Consider the following 15,917-nt stretch of genomic DNA (forward strand, 5'->3'; position numbering starts at 1 on the left):
CCATCAACGAAAAGGCAGCACATTTGGAAGCACCGACAAAGAAAAGGCAGCACCGCCAACGAAAAGGAAGCACATTTGGAAGCACCGACAAAGAAAAGGCAGCACCGCCAACGAAAAGAAAGCACATTTGGAAGCACCGACAATGAAAAGGCAGCACCGCCAAAGAAAAGACAGCACATTTGGAAGCACCGACAACGAAAAGGAAGCACCATCAACGAAAAAGCCGCACCGCCAACGATAAGGAAGCACATTTGGAAGCACCGACAAAGAAAAGGCAGCACCGCCAACGAAAAGGAAGCACATTTGGAAGCACCGACAAAGAAAAGGCAGCACCGACAACGAAAAGGAAGCACATTTGGAAGCACCGACAACGAAAAGGCTAAGAATTAAACTAACATGGCGTCATCGCACTCACGCCGACGATACACTGATGATGGCTTCCAGCAGACGAGGACAAGATGGCGGACATGACGTCATAATACCTGACGATATATATGCTTTGAAAAAAAAGTGGTGGGAGTCAGTATGCCTGCAGCCACCTCGGGGGAAGGATCGAACGCCATTTTTATTTTTTTTTGCACTCGTCGGGTTTGAACCGAGGACTCCGAGCTCCGTGTCGTAAATGTTTGTTTTTTAAATATTTTATTAAAAATTTTATTATTTAATTTTTTATAATTTTAAAATTTTTTTTCATTAAAATCGGATACCTAATAAATTTAAAGATGGCGGCCGTAACGGAAATTGCAACGATGACGTCATCATTCAAAAAATGGCGGATAACACAATGCCGGAATGTTCGAGAAAACGAAATGACGTCATCCAAGATGGTGGATCCAAGATGTCCGTCGGGGTCAAGGTCAAAGGTATGGTCACATCCTGATAGAGGCTTAACTGAGGCTTGAGTTAAGGATGCTTAAGCCTCTATCAGGACATTTCTAGCCGCTGGGATTTTTGAGGAATAAAACGGGAAATTTTGAGTCATTTTGATTCAATTTTGAGGAATTTTGAGGAATTTTTGCCGCCGTGACGTCACAAATCCAAGATGGCGGACCGACAATCTTCAATCCACCGCCTGGCGCCTGCGCTCGGACATACATTCCTATACTTCTGCCAGCCTATAAAGATGTCCGTTCAAGGTGTCAGAACATCCATCCGACGGGGTCATTCAAATTGCTAAGATTAGGCGTAACGGCAGAACGTTAGACTCACAGTTCCAGGCCACCGGCTGGAATACTGGTCTGGTCGTCCTGGAGTATGTTTCCTGCTGTCGCTCCAGGCCCAAGCCGGGATGCATCCTTGCTGTAGACTTTACACGATTCCCTTCCCGACATTCCTGTTGCGTCAAGCTGTGAGCTAGCCTTCTCAAATACTATGGAATCCAATAATCATGGAGATAAGGAACTGTCAGGAGACGGCATGCTGTGACGTAGTTGTAGCCGCTTTTTAACCTCACCTTCGCCGAAATTTTCCGCCCAAAACAATGGGGAAATGGTGATTGATTACGCATGATAACAGTTAGTGAGTGTTAATTAGAATCACCAACTAAAAAAAAAGTCCCGTTAATAAAACAAATTTTATTTAAAAATGTTTCTACACCGCAAAAACGTCAATTCTGTCAATGTTTTGGACGTCTAACCAACGTGGTGCAACAAATAGCTAGAGAAAAAACTGCTTCACACACTTACTGTCTAATCATGCGGAAGTGGCCACCCCTCGCTAATACCGAACACTCGGCCTATTTAGCATGGATAATCATGGAAGCCATGGACACTAGCGCTTCCTTGTGAGAGTTGTTTAGAACTTTGTTTATACAAGTTTAGCGAAATTACATAATTACCCATGACTAGAAGAATAGCATCTGAAAAAATTCTAAAAAATTGGTTGTCTGTAAAGTCGGTTTACGGGCGATAGTTTTAACGTGACGTCATAACAAAACATTGATGAAATGATTGATCCAGAAGAAAAGGCAATATCATATTCGGCCTGAGACTGAGCCGTAATAGGTTTTTGCAACCAAACCATTTAGGAATTAAAAATATTATATTCTTTGAGGAAGAAATTTTTGTTTAATTTTTCTATCTTTTGTATGATAAAATCTACCTGTGCATACTTTAATGAATAAAATTTAATCATTTTTATTGAATTATCACTATTTTGTATGGATACAAAGAAGGAGTGAAATGAAATCTACAATTTAATTAATAAATATACTTTTATTTGCATTCATTAATTCAAATATATTTATTACTTTTGAAATGTTGCGTGCGCCGTATTTATTTTTACGAGTACAAAAAAATAGTGTCAGCCGCCGGGATTCGAACCGACAACTTTGGATTCAAATCAATTCAAAAGATTTTTATTATACATTTATACACTTTACAGTTATATGACAATGGTTTACAAGACACGCCAGCACACAGTGCTCTTTTGCCTAAAAATACATGATTATTAAATACAAGTTACACTTTGTTGGTATATACAAAATTTACAGAGGTTAACAGAAAAATATAAGCGGTACCGTATATACAAAGGAAAAGTTTAAAAACTTTGGTTTTGTCTGGAGCCCCGGGGCTCTATGTTTGAGGTATGGAAGTTATTCTTCACTCATATACACTATACACATTAATTAAATTTGAGAAAAGGGAGCAAAAGATAAAAACATACAGGTAGATAGATAACTCAATATGTATACACTTAATTTGTGGCAATGTCGCTATGGGTGGCGTTCATTGGTTAATATTTTGAGATGTTATATACATATTTATAAAATTTTGTCCACGGTAGGGGAATAATATTATTTCGTTTTTATAATACGACTAGCTGCAGTACCCGGCTTTGCCCGGGCTGAACACTGGGTGATATATTGTCCGCGAGTTACAGCAAAATGGATAGCGATATGTCCAGTGTGTTGGACATTAAGAAATGACACATAATTACTGTTTGTGTATCTGTGACCTATGATTTTCTGTTTACCCATGGCGATCGGTTGAAAGGTTTAGAAGTTGATGCGCTACAGCGCCATCTAGTGGTGAGTTACAAAAAAATTGATAGCATAAAAACCTTCTTCATGATAAAAACACTTCGATGTGCCAACTTTCATGGCGATCGGTCAAACGGTGTAAGAGTTTATCGACGTCATACATACCAAAATCCAATGATATATATTCTTATATTTCGAAATTTTGGGGCTTTCACTTTTGCGGAAAGTGGATGTTCAGGACCTCGAATGGTTTGGAACACTCCATCTCGAAAGAAATGATATTTGAAATTCCTGAAATTGTCGAAATTTTGGGGCTTTGTCCCCAAAGGGGGAGGGGTGATTTTGAGGACCCTGAATGGCAGGGAAACACTAAAAATCGAAAATAATAGGTTTTTGGAAACTTTGGGAAATTTTTTTATTATTGGGTCTTTGACTCCTTGTGGGGGGAGGGTAGTTTGAGGACCCCGAATGGCTCGGAAACACTCCAAATAGTAAAAAAGTATTCTTAAATTTAAGAAATTTTCCAAATTTTGGGGTTTTGCATTCCCCCAATCCCCTTACCACAAATTTGTTGGAGAACACGTCTTTGGATAAACGTTCCGCCATCCCTGGACACTTTAGTTAGTAATGACTTAATTTTAATACAATTTCCTCCAATTTTTCGAAATTTTGTGGCTTTCACTTTTGTGGAAGGGGAGGGGGTGGAGGTTCAGGACCTGGAATGTTTTCGATGGACGATCGTTAAATTACATAATATTAATAATTCAAACGACGAAAATATGATTGAAAAGTCAAATCGATGGTTGTTCCAATAGAGTGGAAGAGAGATGCCACGCATGCGTACAATGAGCAAACAGGACACATCCGTAGTGGGACATCCGTAGTGGGACACTTTTTCGTGCGTGCAGCCGGCGTTCATCGATTTATTAGACGTTGTCACGTCAAAAAAATTGGTTGTCTATAAAGTCGGTTTACGGACGATAGTTTAACGTGACGTCATAACAAAACATTGATGAAATGATTGCATACTTTTATGAATAAAATTGAATCATTTTAATTTTAATAATAAAATAATAAATACTTTAAATTATGCTAGTAATCAGATTTTTAGAATGCAAGAATAATTAACCTTTATTGCCGAAATTTTTGTTGTAATAAGCAATGAAAACCACATTAACTTTTCACTTCACTTTATAAACAGTCGACGAAACAGTTCACGTGTAGATGTCTTGTAATAAATTTTAAAAACTGCTATAAAGTTTAAATATAATTATTAACAAGTTTTCATATAAATACACTGTAATCAAATATTTATCATCAATTATATGAATCACCATAATTTTTTAGTCAATTATAACATAACCTATTATTACTTAACTCGCTGACAGCGTAACGGAACACAGCGTAACGGAACTATGAGCGTAACGGGACACAGCGTAATGGAAAAATGTGCGCAACGGGACACTTTTTCGTGCGTGCAGCCGGCGTGCATCGATTTATTAGACGTTGTCACGTCAAAAAAACTGCCCTAATTTGTTTGTAACCAAACTATTTATAACCTCTCTGACATAATGTTTAATGGAAGCTGCGATACCGGAATAAACAACTATTTATTTTTAAAATCGTTGTGTATGACTACTATTTACTATTTAATGTTTATATGATCAACTGGCGTTTAAAATATTTGATCATTTTGCAGGGAAAACATTACAGAGTGAAAGAAGTTTGCAAGCATGTCAGTTTAAGGACTTTTTTGCACTCCATAGTTGTTGCAGCCGTAAATAGCACATATTGTGTCGGTCTTGCCGTGCTTCTGATCCGTCATTAGTGTATAACTGATTGCAACGCTGTTTCAACAACACGGTACACGCTGCGAGAATACACACGCTCGTAAACATTCCAAATTATCACAAATTATTCTTCATAATGCCACTTTTTTATATTATTTAGATACACTGAAGCCGTAAAAAAAATTGTTCGAATACTTTTCCACAAATATACTCTAATTGTTTTTATATTCACCAACATTCAAAACTATAACTAATCTCCTTCCATCCTATGTACTTATCTCTCACTAGGATCGCTGAACGCAGTGCTTTTAATGAAAGGGGTGTGTCCGTTATTGAGAGCTATAATACTGGTCCATATAATAAAAAACACTTATTGTAACCTTTATTGTTGTAATTTGTGGTTATAAACTTTTTCGAGTGTATTTTCAAGTGTATTTATATAAGTGAAGTTATATCCCTGATGTATAATTTATTTTCATAATAATTTTTAAATTATTACATCTTATTTAGTAAATAATTAAAATTAATAAATTAGAATAAATATTCAGCATACTTCCTGATTTTCATTATTATTTTAAAATTTTCTCGATATTTAACTTAATTAAATAATTAATTTTTACACGTGTTTATATTAATGTTGAATAATAAGTATTTATTTAAATTTTTTAGTATAATTGAATTTATCTTTTAGGAACAGTATTTATAATATCACTGCAGTCGTTTTATTATTTTATTTCTGTTAATTATTTTAATGCTAAACTATAGTTAGTTTTTTACCACCCTAAGAAGGTATAACCTCTAACGCATGTAGGCCCTACATAAGTGCACGCACACATTTCTATATTATTTTCTAAATGTTCCTAATTTTTTATTTCAGAACCACCCGGAGGTGCCAATAGTTGCAACGACTACGGACAACAACCAGGTCGAGCAAGTTAAAGAAAACATTGCCTAAGGGTTTTACAACCCGCCACTTCTCTACGCACCATACACACTAGTGTTTCCACATGAATGAATAAAATGATGTGTATTTGATTGAAACCACAATTTATTAACTTTGAATCGCATTGCTTGTCAATAACTTTCCAAGTCCATATGTATGAATTCAATGACAGTAAAACTTGTGGAGTGTACTCATGTGAAAAGCCCACAGACCTAGAGTAATCGTTTAATGGAACATTTTATGAAGTACGTTATCACTTAAATGCATGTCTTGCATATAATTTTAATTACTTGTGACGTAATAATCCAGCTCAATTAACATGCCTATAAGGGCATGATATTTTAGTTTGGCTAGCGTAAAGGGTATTTATAATTTTTTTAGGGTTAATACGCTGTTATCGTCACTTTTATCTCACTACAAAACTTTTACCAGATAAAGTTCTATACTTAGTTTGGAAGCATAAGCTTCCCTAAAAAAAGACATAATGTGGTTTATAATATCAGTCATTTTTAACAAGTATGTAATACGTGGTTATTCTCAAAACACTAAATACCTTTTTTTAATTTTGAGATAATTAGTTGGTGAGTTAAACAACAAACCACTAACTTCTAACAAATAAAATCTTTTTAAACGCTTTATTTCCATACTGCCCACACATGTCAGCCTGTTATCTTATTGATAAGCCAAAACATAGTTGACCAGGCCCTTCTTTAATAAATTAAAAGAGGAGAATACTTGCATGCCAATAATAGACCCGTACTTGGAGAGTCTGCAATCATATGCATCCCAGTCACTGCTTGTCAAGATGCTCACTGCTTGTCAAGATGCAGCAAGTTAAACAATGATTTAGGCACTATCAGCTGGTGTGAGTGCATGTGTGTGTGTGTGCGTGTATATATATATATATATATATATATATATATATATGGAATTAAGGGTGGGAGACACGCAATGGCAGGGTAAGGCGGGGCTAGTTGAGCACATTTTCACTTGAGCGGTTATAGCTCCTCAACGTTAAGTATTAATGGCTTGTTATGCATACTGAAGGACTACGAATTAGTCCGTTTGAAAAAGCGTCCATAGCAATTTATTTCTTACAAGTCGAATTTAAGAGCCACAGCTGTTTAAATGCAGAAAGTCAAGTATGCTCAACGTACCCCATAGGAGAGGTAAGTTGAGCAAGGGTATGGGGCAAAATGAGCACTTTAGAATGTCTAGCCAAATGATGGGTTTAATGTTTACTAGACATGAAATAAACTTTCTGTTTGATAATCAACTTTTCATTTATAGTCTTTTAGTGACAAAATAACTAAATTAAAAGTAATTTTCTTTGAATAACAAACTGAAAATAGAATCAAATAAACATCAACGTATCTTAAGCTTAACTTTGGAATTAGTTTCAGTCTTTCTGATCAAATTCAGACTTCAATATTTATATAATTATCAATAAAGCTTATCTTTTAAAGAAAATATTAATGAGATATAGGAAACTTAATCGTCGTTGTCACTGTTGCAATTGTAACACGTATTTCTTTAAAGAGTCCTCTTGCGTGGGAGAAAATACTTGCCTCGGTGTTGCATAACCCATGGATGAATCACCACCTTCGTTTAATTTCTTCAAAAATCTGGCCAAAGTCATCCGTTTGAAACCGAATTCTTTTGCGGTGGCATTCAAGCTTTTTCCCTCATCGTTGACCGCCTTCATTTAAGTTTTGAGTAGAGTAAGAACATCTCGTAGTTTTTTCTTTTATAAGTCCGCATCCTAAAAAAATAATTAAAAGCATATATTACTTTAGTTCTAAGTCGTGAGGTTAGTTGAGCAACTGTAGCTCAACTAACCCCAATTCGAAATTTTAAAACAAAAGTGAGGTTATGAAAAACCGGTTAGAATTATACCTAAAATATTTAAACATATCAAAAGTACTATAAATTTATGGAAGTTTAACACTTACCTGATTAAAATCGGATAACATTTAACTTTTACAGACTAAATATTCCGCTTTATAATTATTTTACTTTTTGGTTACAAAATAAACAATGCGCGCGTGTACTTCACTCGATCGACTATTCGTTACTGGCGGTCTCGTGATGAGTTCCCATCCCGCGACCCCTTCTTTTCGCTATTTGATGCCTTCGCGTGCGGTGAATAGTTTTCGAGATATTTCGATTGCCCAACTTGCCCCTATGCTCAACTAGCCACGCCCTACCCTAGAACACAGGACTCGCATTTTTTAAGGACCTGTGTTCGAATCCCAGCAACGCGTTTACGCAAATCACCCCCCTTTTTTCTTCTATAAACGATACAAATAAAAATAACAAATAATATAATTTACAAATTTATTTAAAAATATAAATCTAAAATGTTGATTATTGGTTTTTAATCATTTTGAAGTAAAATCATTATGATCAAGAAAGACTGTGTCTTCTGTGAGCACTCATACGAACTACAATCTTTGGTTTCGAATCAGATTAGCCCACGCAATTCGTAATTTTTACTGTTACACTATATCTGTAAGAAGTCATAAGAACTACTACTTGTAGAATTTCTCATAGGATTAAATCGCTTGCCAGTCTAAAATATTTAAACATATCAAAAGTACTATAAATTTATGGAAGTTTAACACTTACCTGATTAAAATCGGATAACATTTAACTTTTACAGACTAAATATTCCGCTTTATAATTATTTTACTTTTTGGTTACAAAATAAACAATGCGCGCGTGTACTTCACTCGATCGACTATTCGTTACTGGCGGTCTCGTGATGAGTTCCCATCCCGCGACCCCTTCTTTTCGCTATTTGATGCCTTCGCGTGCGGTGAATAGTTTTCGAGATATTTCGATTGCCCAACTTGCCCCTATGCTCAACTAGCCACGCCCTACCCTAGAACACAGGACTCGCATTTTTTAAGGACCTGTGTTCGAATCCCAGCAACGCGTTTACGCAAATCACCCCCCTTTTTTCTTCTATAAACGATACAAATAAAAATAACAAATAATATAATTTACAAATTTATTTAAAAATATAAATCTAAAATGTTGATTATTGGTTTTTAATCATTTTGAAGTAAAATCATTATGATCAAGAAAGACTGTGTCTTCTGTGAGCACTCATAGGAACTACAATCTTTGGTTTCGAATCAGATTAGCCCACGCAATTCGTAATTTTTACTGTTACACTATATCTGTAAGAAGTCATAAGAACTACTACTTGTAGAATTTCTCATAGGATTAAATCGCTTGCCTGTCTGCTATGGACATATCGACCATCAAAACACGAAGTGGCGTATCTGTAAAATGCCAACTTTTCAGGAGAGCAAAAATAAGAAAAGCACCTATGTTTGAAGTGCTATACCGCACAATCCCAAACTAGAAAACCCTTCATTTAATTTTTTATATATATTTAAGATGTCTGACTTGGGTTACCTATAATTACTTTATTTATTACAAATTTATATTTTAAGATTTATAATAAAATATAAAAAATGTTGTAGTTACGCCACTTCGTGTTTTGATGGTCGATATATGCTGAAAGTTTATTCTAATTCATTAGTTTAATTATTTACTAACAATGTAAAAATTCATAATTTTAATGCAAATAAATTATACACACGGGAACATATCCTCACAAACACTCCCATAAAAACGGCCAGGAGACTACAAAACCTTCCACACACACTCCCTGCCAACGAAAATGGAAGCATACAAGCAACCTGACATCGTTATGCATACGGGAACATAACCTCACTTATATATAGGCCAACACTTGAAAAAGCTTATATACACAATTTATATCTTTAGTTTTCTCAATAAATATATTTTTTTAAATTATATGTAACAGTATTCACTATCATTTACTAGGCCTATAGAATAATATCCTGTTACAATTTTGTTGCATGGTGCAAGCGCATCGTAAAAATTCACTCTCGTCATTTATTTTTTCATAACGCGCCTGAAGAATTATAACTTTAAAAAGTTGGTTATCTGTAAAGTCGGTTTACGGACGATAGTTTAACGTGACAACGTCTTAACAAAACATTCATGAAATTATTGATCCAGAAGAAAAGGAAATATCATATTCGGCCTGAGACTGAGCCGTAATAGGTTTTTGCAACCAAACCATTTAGGCATTAAACATATTATATTCTTTGAGGAAGAATTTTTTTTTAATGTTTCTATCTTTTCATGATAAAATCTACCTCTGCATACTTTTATGAATAAAATTGAATCATTTTTATTGAATTATCACTATTTTGTATGGATACAAAGGAGTGAAATGAAATGTGCAATGGAATTAATAAATTTACTTTTATTTGCATTCATTAATTCAAATATATTTATTACTTTTGAAATGTTTCGTGCGCAGAATTTATTTTTACAAGTACAAAAAATTTTTTTGTAGTAGCTGGGTTTCGAAATTACAACCTTTAGTTAAAGAGTTACGTACGCTAACCACACGCCCACGAGGCCATACCAGAGAACGTAGTTTCAGATGATATATATATGTTTATAAATATTTTGTTCACAGTAGGGGAGTAGTATTATTACGATTTTATAACAAATACGCATCCCAAATACACCAAACTTATTTGTAATGTGTTACAATATTTTTTAAAACATTGTACAAAAGATCCCGGGTGTAATTTGAATTATTATGTGTAACTGTAAAACACCCATAGTTGGTTCAAAACGTTTTTGAATTTTCAACATTACTTTTAAATAACCGTACCGATTGTGCTGAAAATCGGTGGACGATCGTTAAATTACATAATATTAATAATTCAAACGACGAAAATATGATTCAAAAGTCAAATCGATGGTTGTTCTGTTCCAATCGAGTGGAAGAGAGATGCCACGCATGCGTACAAAGAGAATGAAGAGAGTGGCCACGCATGCGTACAATGAGCAAACAGGATACATCCGTACTGGGACATCCGTAGTGGGACACTTTTTCGTGCGTGCAGCCGGCGTTCATCGATTTATTAGACGTTGTCACGTCAAAGATTAAATTCAAGAATACTTTCTATTCACCCAGCTGTGTTACAGATGAAATGCAGATAAAATGCGAAGACCCAGAGAACATAACTAAAGAGATTAAAGCGAGCTCCGGTAATTGACAGCGCTGGTTCTTGGCTTGCCCTCGGAGGACCTGAGGTTGTGCCCGCAGTGACTCACCGCTCGGGCGCTAACCTCGCGAGGCACCGCGCGTGGTCGAGGAGTTGCACACAACTGCGCCCCGGGGGACTGGAGGGAAGAGAGGCGGTTTATTGCAACCAGGAGAGCCTTCAACCCGCGCGAGGCGGGGCGCGTAATTCTCCCGGCTCTCTCTCCACTGCAGGACGAACAAGGATGCGGCGCGTTGCACGCGGTGTACCGGAGGAGGACCGCGCATCTTGATAATTGGGACTGGATTACTTTCGTTCACTTTGAATGGTCATTATCGTCTTTGTAATCAAGGTATCCTGGTCATCTGAATCCCCATGTGCTCTTAGGACTCGTGAATTCAATTCGATTTTTCATTGCTTGTGGCACAAGCATTTCTTGTGCCTCAGTGTTTATGATTGATACCTAGATCATTTTATGTTAGTAATTTTAAATTATAAAATGAAGTAGGTCAGTGTAGTTAATCCTATATGGGGCTGTGGACTTATCGCTGAGAGGTACTGGCGTGTTGAACCTTTGTTATTGTATTCATATACGTGTTAATAAGGTGTAAAAACCCAATATTATTGAAGACGAGATTTAATGGGGCTGTGTTGGTTTATTAGCTGCCATCGTCAACATGGACCTAAATGGGATTAAAACGTTTTGTTTCAATTGGTTTTTATTTTGTTTTGAACTACTTTGTGTTGTGTCTAAATAACTGTGGCACAATCCTAAACGTTCGCAAAAAAAATAGCTTTGGTAGTTTAACCTGTCAAAAATTGTTTAAAAATTGTTTAAAATAAGCCGCAGAATTTTCGGGCTTCTAGTTATAGCCTCCGTGTAGTTTCGGAAGTATGCCTGAGTTCGTGGAATATGCATCATCGAAATTCTCTTCCATAAAGTATTTGTTGAAATTTCTTCAATGTAAATAAATTAATGTAATTTCTTTTTGTTACTAATACATCCCAACTACACATTTAGATTATTTACTGCCCTCGAAGTCAGTCTTCTTTTTTCTCACATAGTTTTCCTCTCCTAAAATATAAATTTAATGAGAATCTACACGTAAAATGCTTAGTTAAGTGTCTAATAAAATAACACTATAACAACCAGCGTGAAAACAGCCGGTTAAAAAGTAAGGTCTTACATTGTTTAAAGATGTGACGAGAAATTACGATATTCGAATGTTGCCTCTACCCAGATACCAGGTAATAATATATTGGCCTGACAATCTGGATAAATTACAGCTTAACGTGTCAACGCCGGGTTATCAGAGACCACGATGAAGCGATGAGAAGAGAATGGAGGATTGTTGCAATGACTGGGTTGTGGACACGGGAATACCCCGAGAAAACCCACCGACTTCCAGCGACGTCTGACATGTTACCCCTTCTTACAAAACATCCGGGTGTTTCTCCAGCAGAAATCTAACCCAGATTTATATTGCGGGAGGCAAGTAAGTGATCTGGCCATTCAACCATATTGGCTCGCTGATTGTCTTAAAATTTAAAATATTTGTTTAAATTAATGAAGTTTTCGAGAAAAATGTCTAACGGTAACTAGACATTCAGCAGAATAAGCAACAACTCAAGGGGCCCGCCCGGTCAGGGGGGTATCTGTGTTAGTGAGACGGAACGATAAGTGCGACGCTCGTTAATGCTTCTAGTGTGGTGTCACCTTTAAAACCCACCCTCCACGATACCTAATTTCTGCTATACCTACTATACACATAGGTATAAACGTGGGCAATAAATAATTCGTTACTCCATACACACGATACCTTAATGCTAACAGATAAACAACCAACGCAGTTGCCGACCAAAGCCAGAATATCGGGGTAGGAATAAACTTGTAGCTGTCAATTTAACCAAATATATGTGGAAACTACTTGCTTCACGAGTCAGAAACCACAACTTTGAAACCCTCTGGGAGCAGAACTTAGTGTTCAAAACTAAATTAAACTTTACCAAACGACTCAAAACCACACACGTAATTAATTACATTCCCTTGCTCTCTCACCTAAGGGATGTCCAAAAATATATGTTAATAAAACAAATATAAAGTTTAGGAAGTCGTAAATAATGGACAGCAGCAAATAATTTTAAAAATTCATTCACGCTTATTAAGCAAACTTTAAACTTTATAAATCGTCTACAAACAAGGTATGCAGTGAAATAACTCAGGAAACTTGGAAGCTATAACGATTTAAAAATTCTACTAAACATTCTGTTAAACTGAATCTATAAAAGATTACTAACCTTTTCATTAAAACTTTGTCAATTTCTTAGATATAAATAATTGCAAATTTTTATTTGAAATAAACTATTTTATTCCATTTTTGTGTGAAAATAATCTTAAAATTTAATTATAATATTACTGTATGATTATATTATAATTATTAATAAAATGTCAAATATAATTTATTTGTCTGTTTCATAACCATAAAGTATGATGTCCACTAGAATGTAGTAACATCTTAACCCACACATTCAAGGTTTTTTTAACTTCACTGATCATTGAGATAAAAATTGTCCACTTCAGTGGACGAATATACTCAATGAGTCAATCTGTGAGTGCCCACAAAAAATTATGAAAAATAACATGAAAAAGTAAATATTAACCTAATGACTCGAGCATGCCTCTTAAAGAAACGCCACGTAAAATTACATATATAAATAGTTTTAAGTAAAAAAGTTTATATTCTAGTTCTGTCCATAAGTAAATCTTCTTGATACTTCGCTCTTCTACCGGTAACTAAAACGTTCAGTCCAACCCAATGTTTGATGGAACGCGAGTCTCTCATTTATAGTAATAATTACAATATATAAACTGCAGTTATTCACAAGATTGATTCAAATGGCTTTTTTTCCAAAATGGTATATTAAAATTTCTAGGCATCATTTCCTCCAAGCAGTGACGAGCAACATTTAAAGTTGTTTCATACTTTATTTGTGGAGTATAATGTAAACTCGGCCTCTTTCTGGTTGTGTACGGCACCAAGTTGTGGTAGCCACTTCTGTGATCGCAACCTCCTTCTTCTTCGATGTGTACGGCACCACGTTGTGGTGACCACTACTGTAAATATAATTTCTTTTACTTAAATGGGCGCCATGTTCCTATGATTATTCATAAAAAAATAATATTTAAATGGAACAAACATTTATATATATATATATATCCAGTACTGAGATATAGCATGATTGTAGTGTTTCAACCAACTTTATAGATAATCATCCAATAAGGTTCAACATAGGTATGATTTTATCTAGGATATTAAATTTAATTATCATATGACAAAATACTTCCAACGAATTAACATGTATCATTAAAACCATAAAATTATATACTTCCATGAAACCTTCTCATACATATGATATTGCCTCATTTATGTTGAACAAAAGAAAAACCTTACTCGAACAGTTATGTCTGATAACAAAACAAAATATTAATGTAGCTATAAGACAGTCTGGATGAAAAATCATATAGTAAGTTTTATTTCCCAGAACTAGCTTCAATCATTTACACATGAAATTCTCATCTCTACCTCTGAGTTTGTCGACAAAGTTTAACTTGTGAATATTTCAAACTTATCAGTTAAATCTGTGTCAAAGGATAGTGCTTTTCGATGCTCGAAAATAATCCGATCGTTCAGGCTTACCTGAATTCTTCTTGTACAAAATCAAGCCTGAGGCATTGCAAATACTGAGAATGGCCAAAACTCAGCTAAATCAAACCTGATTAATACAACTGATAGTTCCACTTGTGGCCAAACTTCACAGGATTATTATCAATAGCCAATCTTGATATATTACAGCCATTTCCTGACGTTACAACCCATTTTCGTGGAACTCAATATACGATCAAGCCATACTTAAACAATAGCTTTTTCCAACTTTTTCCTTCCATATCCTTCTCTGCACTCATACGAAATTCAACTCTCCAATTGTTATAAAATTGAAACATTTATTGTTAGCCTAAATTAACAATATGTCTGGGAATTAATTAACTTAAGTGATACATTGGTATCTGAGGAAAAATACGTTAATACCTAACCAAACAGCAATCTGACTAAATTTAAATATTAAAATTCTGAAAATATTTGTCCTCCACATTAACCTTCAAAAAAAATATTAGTAAACATCGTGCACAGATAGGAAAATTAAATCAACATATAGCCAACATGAACAAAAATAAACTTTAGAGTCCAAAGAGTAATCAAATAATTGTCCGTGGAGGTAACACAAGAATAAAATCTGAAACACACATAATTATAGAAATTAAATATTGGTTTGAGGCAAGACTCTGTACGTGGCTACGCGTACAATAAAGTAATTCACTTAAACAACAGTATCTGTTTTTATGCTGACGATGCAGAATGTTAAAATACAATGCTATAACTTAAACTAGGATATTTAAATTCTTCAGCCGGGGCTAGTGTCAACAGGTGGACGCAACTCACTTGATGACGCCCTACGGACGTTCACCCGGTGTGCCACAGCACACACAGTCCGGCACACACAGTCCGGCACACACCAGGTGTCCCAGTCGCCGTGGCCCAGCTGACTCTCGCCGAACAACTCGTCACTCCCGCGTTCCCTCTTTCCACGCTAAACCTTGATCCCAAGTCTCACACCCCTCCAGTGGCGAGCAGCTGACTTCTTGTGACGTCACTCACACGTACTAGCGCTGCGCCTCGGGACTCAGTCGTACTAGCGCTGCGCTTCGGGACTCAGTCGAACCAGTCCCACGTAAATATACAATTATAATAAAATGAACTTTCAATTCTCTATCTTAAATTTAAGTAGCACATAGTGAATTTATATTTACTAAATTTACTAATAGTTAAAATAAGTTCGAAGATTTCAATCGTCAGGTCAGTTAACAACTTTACAGAAATCGTTTACCTTAAACTTAAAAAGCAAAACCTTTAATAAACCAATCATTATAATAAAAACTTAACAAAACAAAAATATTATTTAATATTTAAAATAAGCTCTTACATTAAAAGTAATAAGTAAATATTATGTTCATAATTTTTAATACAATTAAGATCCGGTGC

At 35.3% G+C, this 15,917-nt stretch overlaps 1 long non-coding RNA gene across 1 annotated transcript in view; it reads left to right on the plus strand.

Moving 5' to 3' along the window:
- LOC134538111 (uncharacterized) overlaps positions 1–5,770 on the plus strand; it is a 141,937-nt gene extending 136,167 nt beyond the window's left edge. Inside the window, exon 3 of the long non-coding RNA XR_010076093.1 lies at positions 5,648–5,770. This is a non-coding gene — a long non-coding RNA (uncharacterized LOC134538111). The remainder of the gene's footprint in view (positions 1–5,647) is intronic.
- Positions 5,771–15,917: the final 10,147 nt, after the last annotated feature.

Source organism: Bacillus rossius, chromosome 1 (genome assembly GCF_032445375.1).
Source record: "Bacillus rossius redtenbacheri isolate Brsri chromosome 1, Brsri_v3, whole genome shotgun sequence".
NCBI classification, from domain to species: Eukaryota; Metazoa; Arthropoda; class Insecta; order Phasmatodea; family Bacillidae; genus Bacillus; species Bacillus rossius.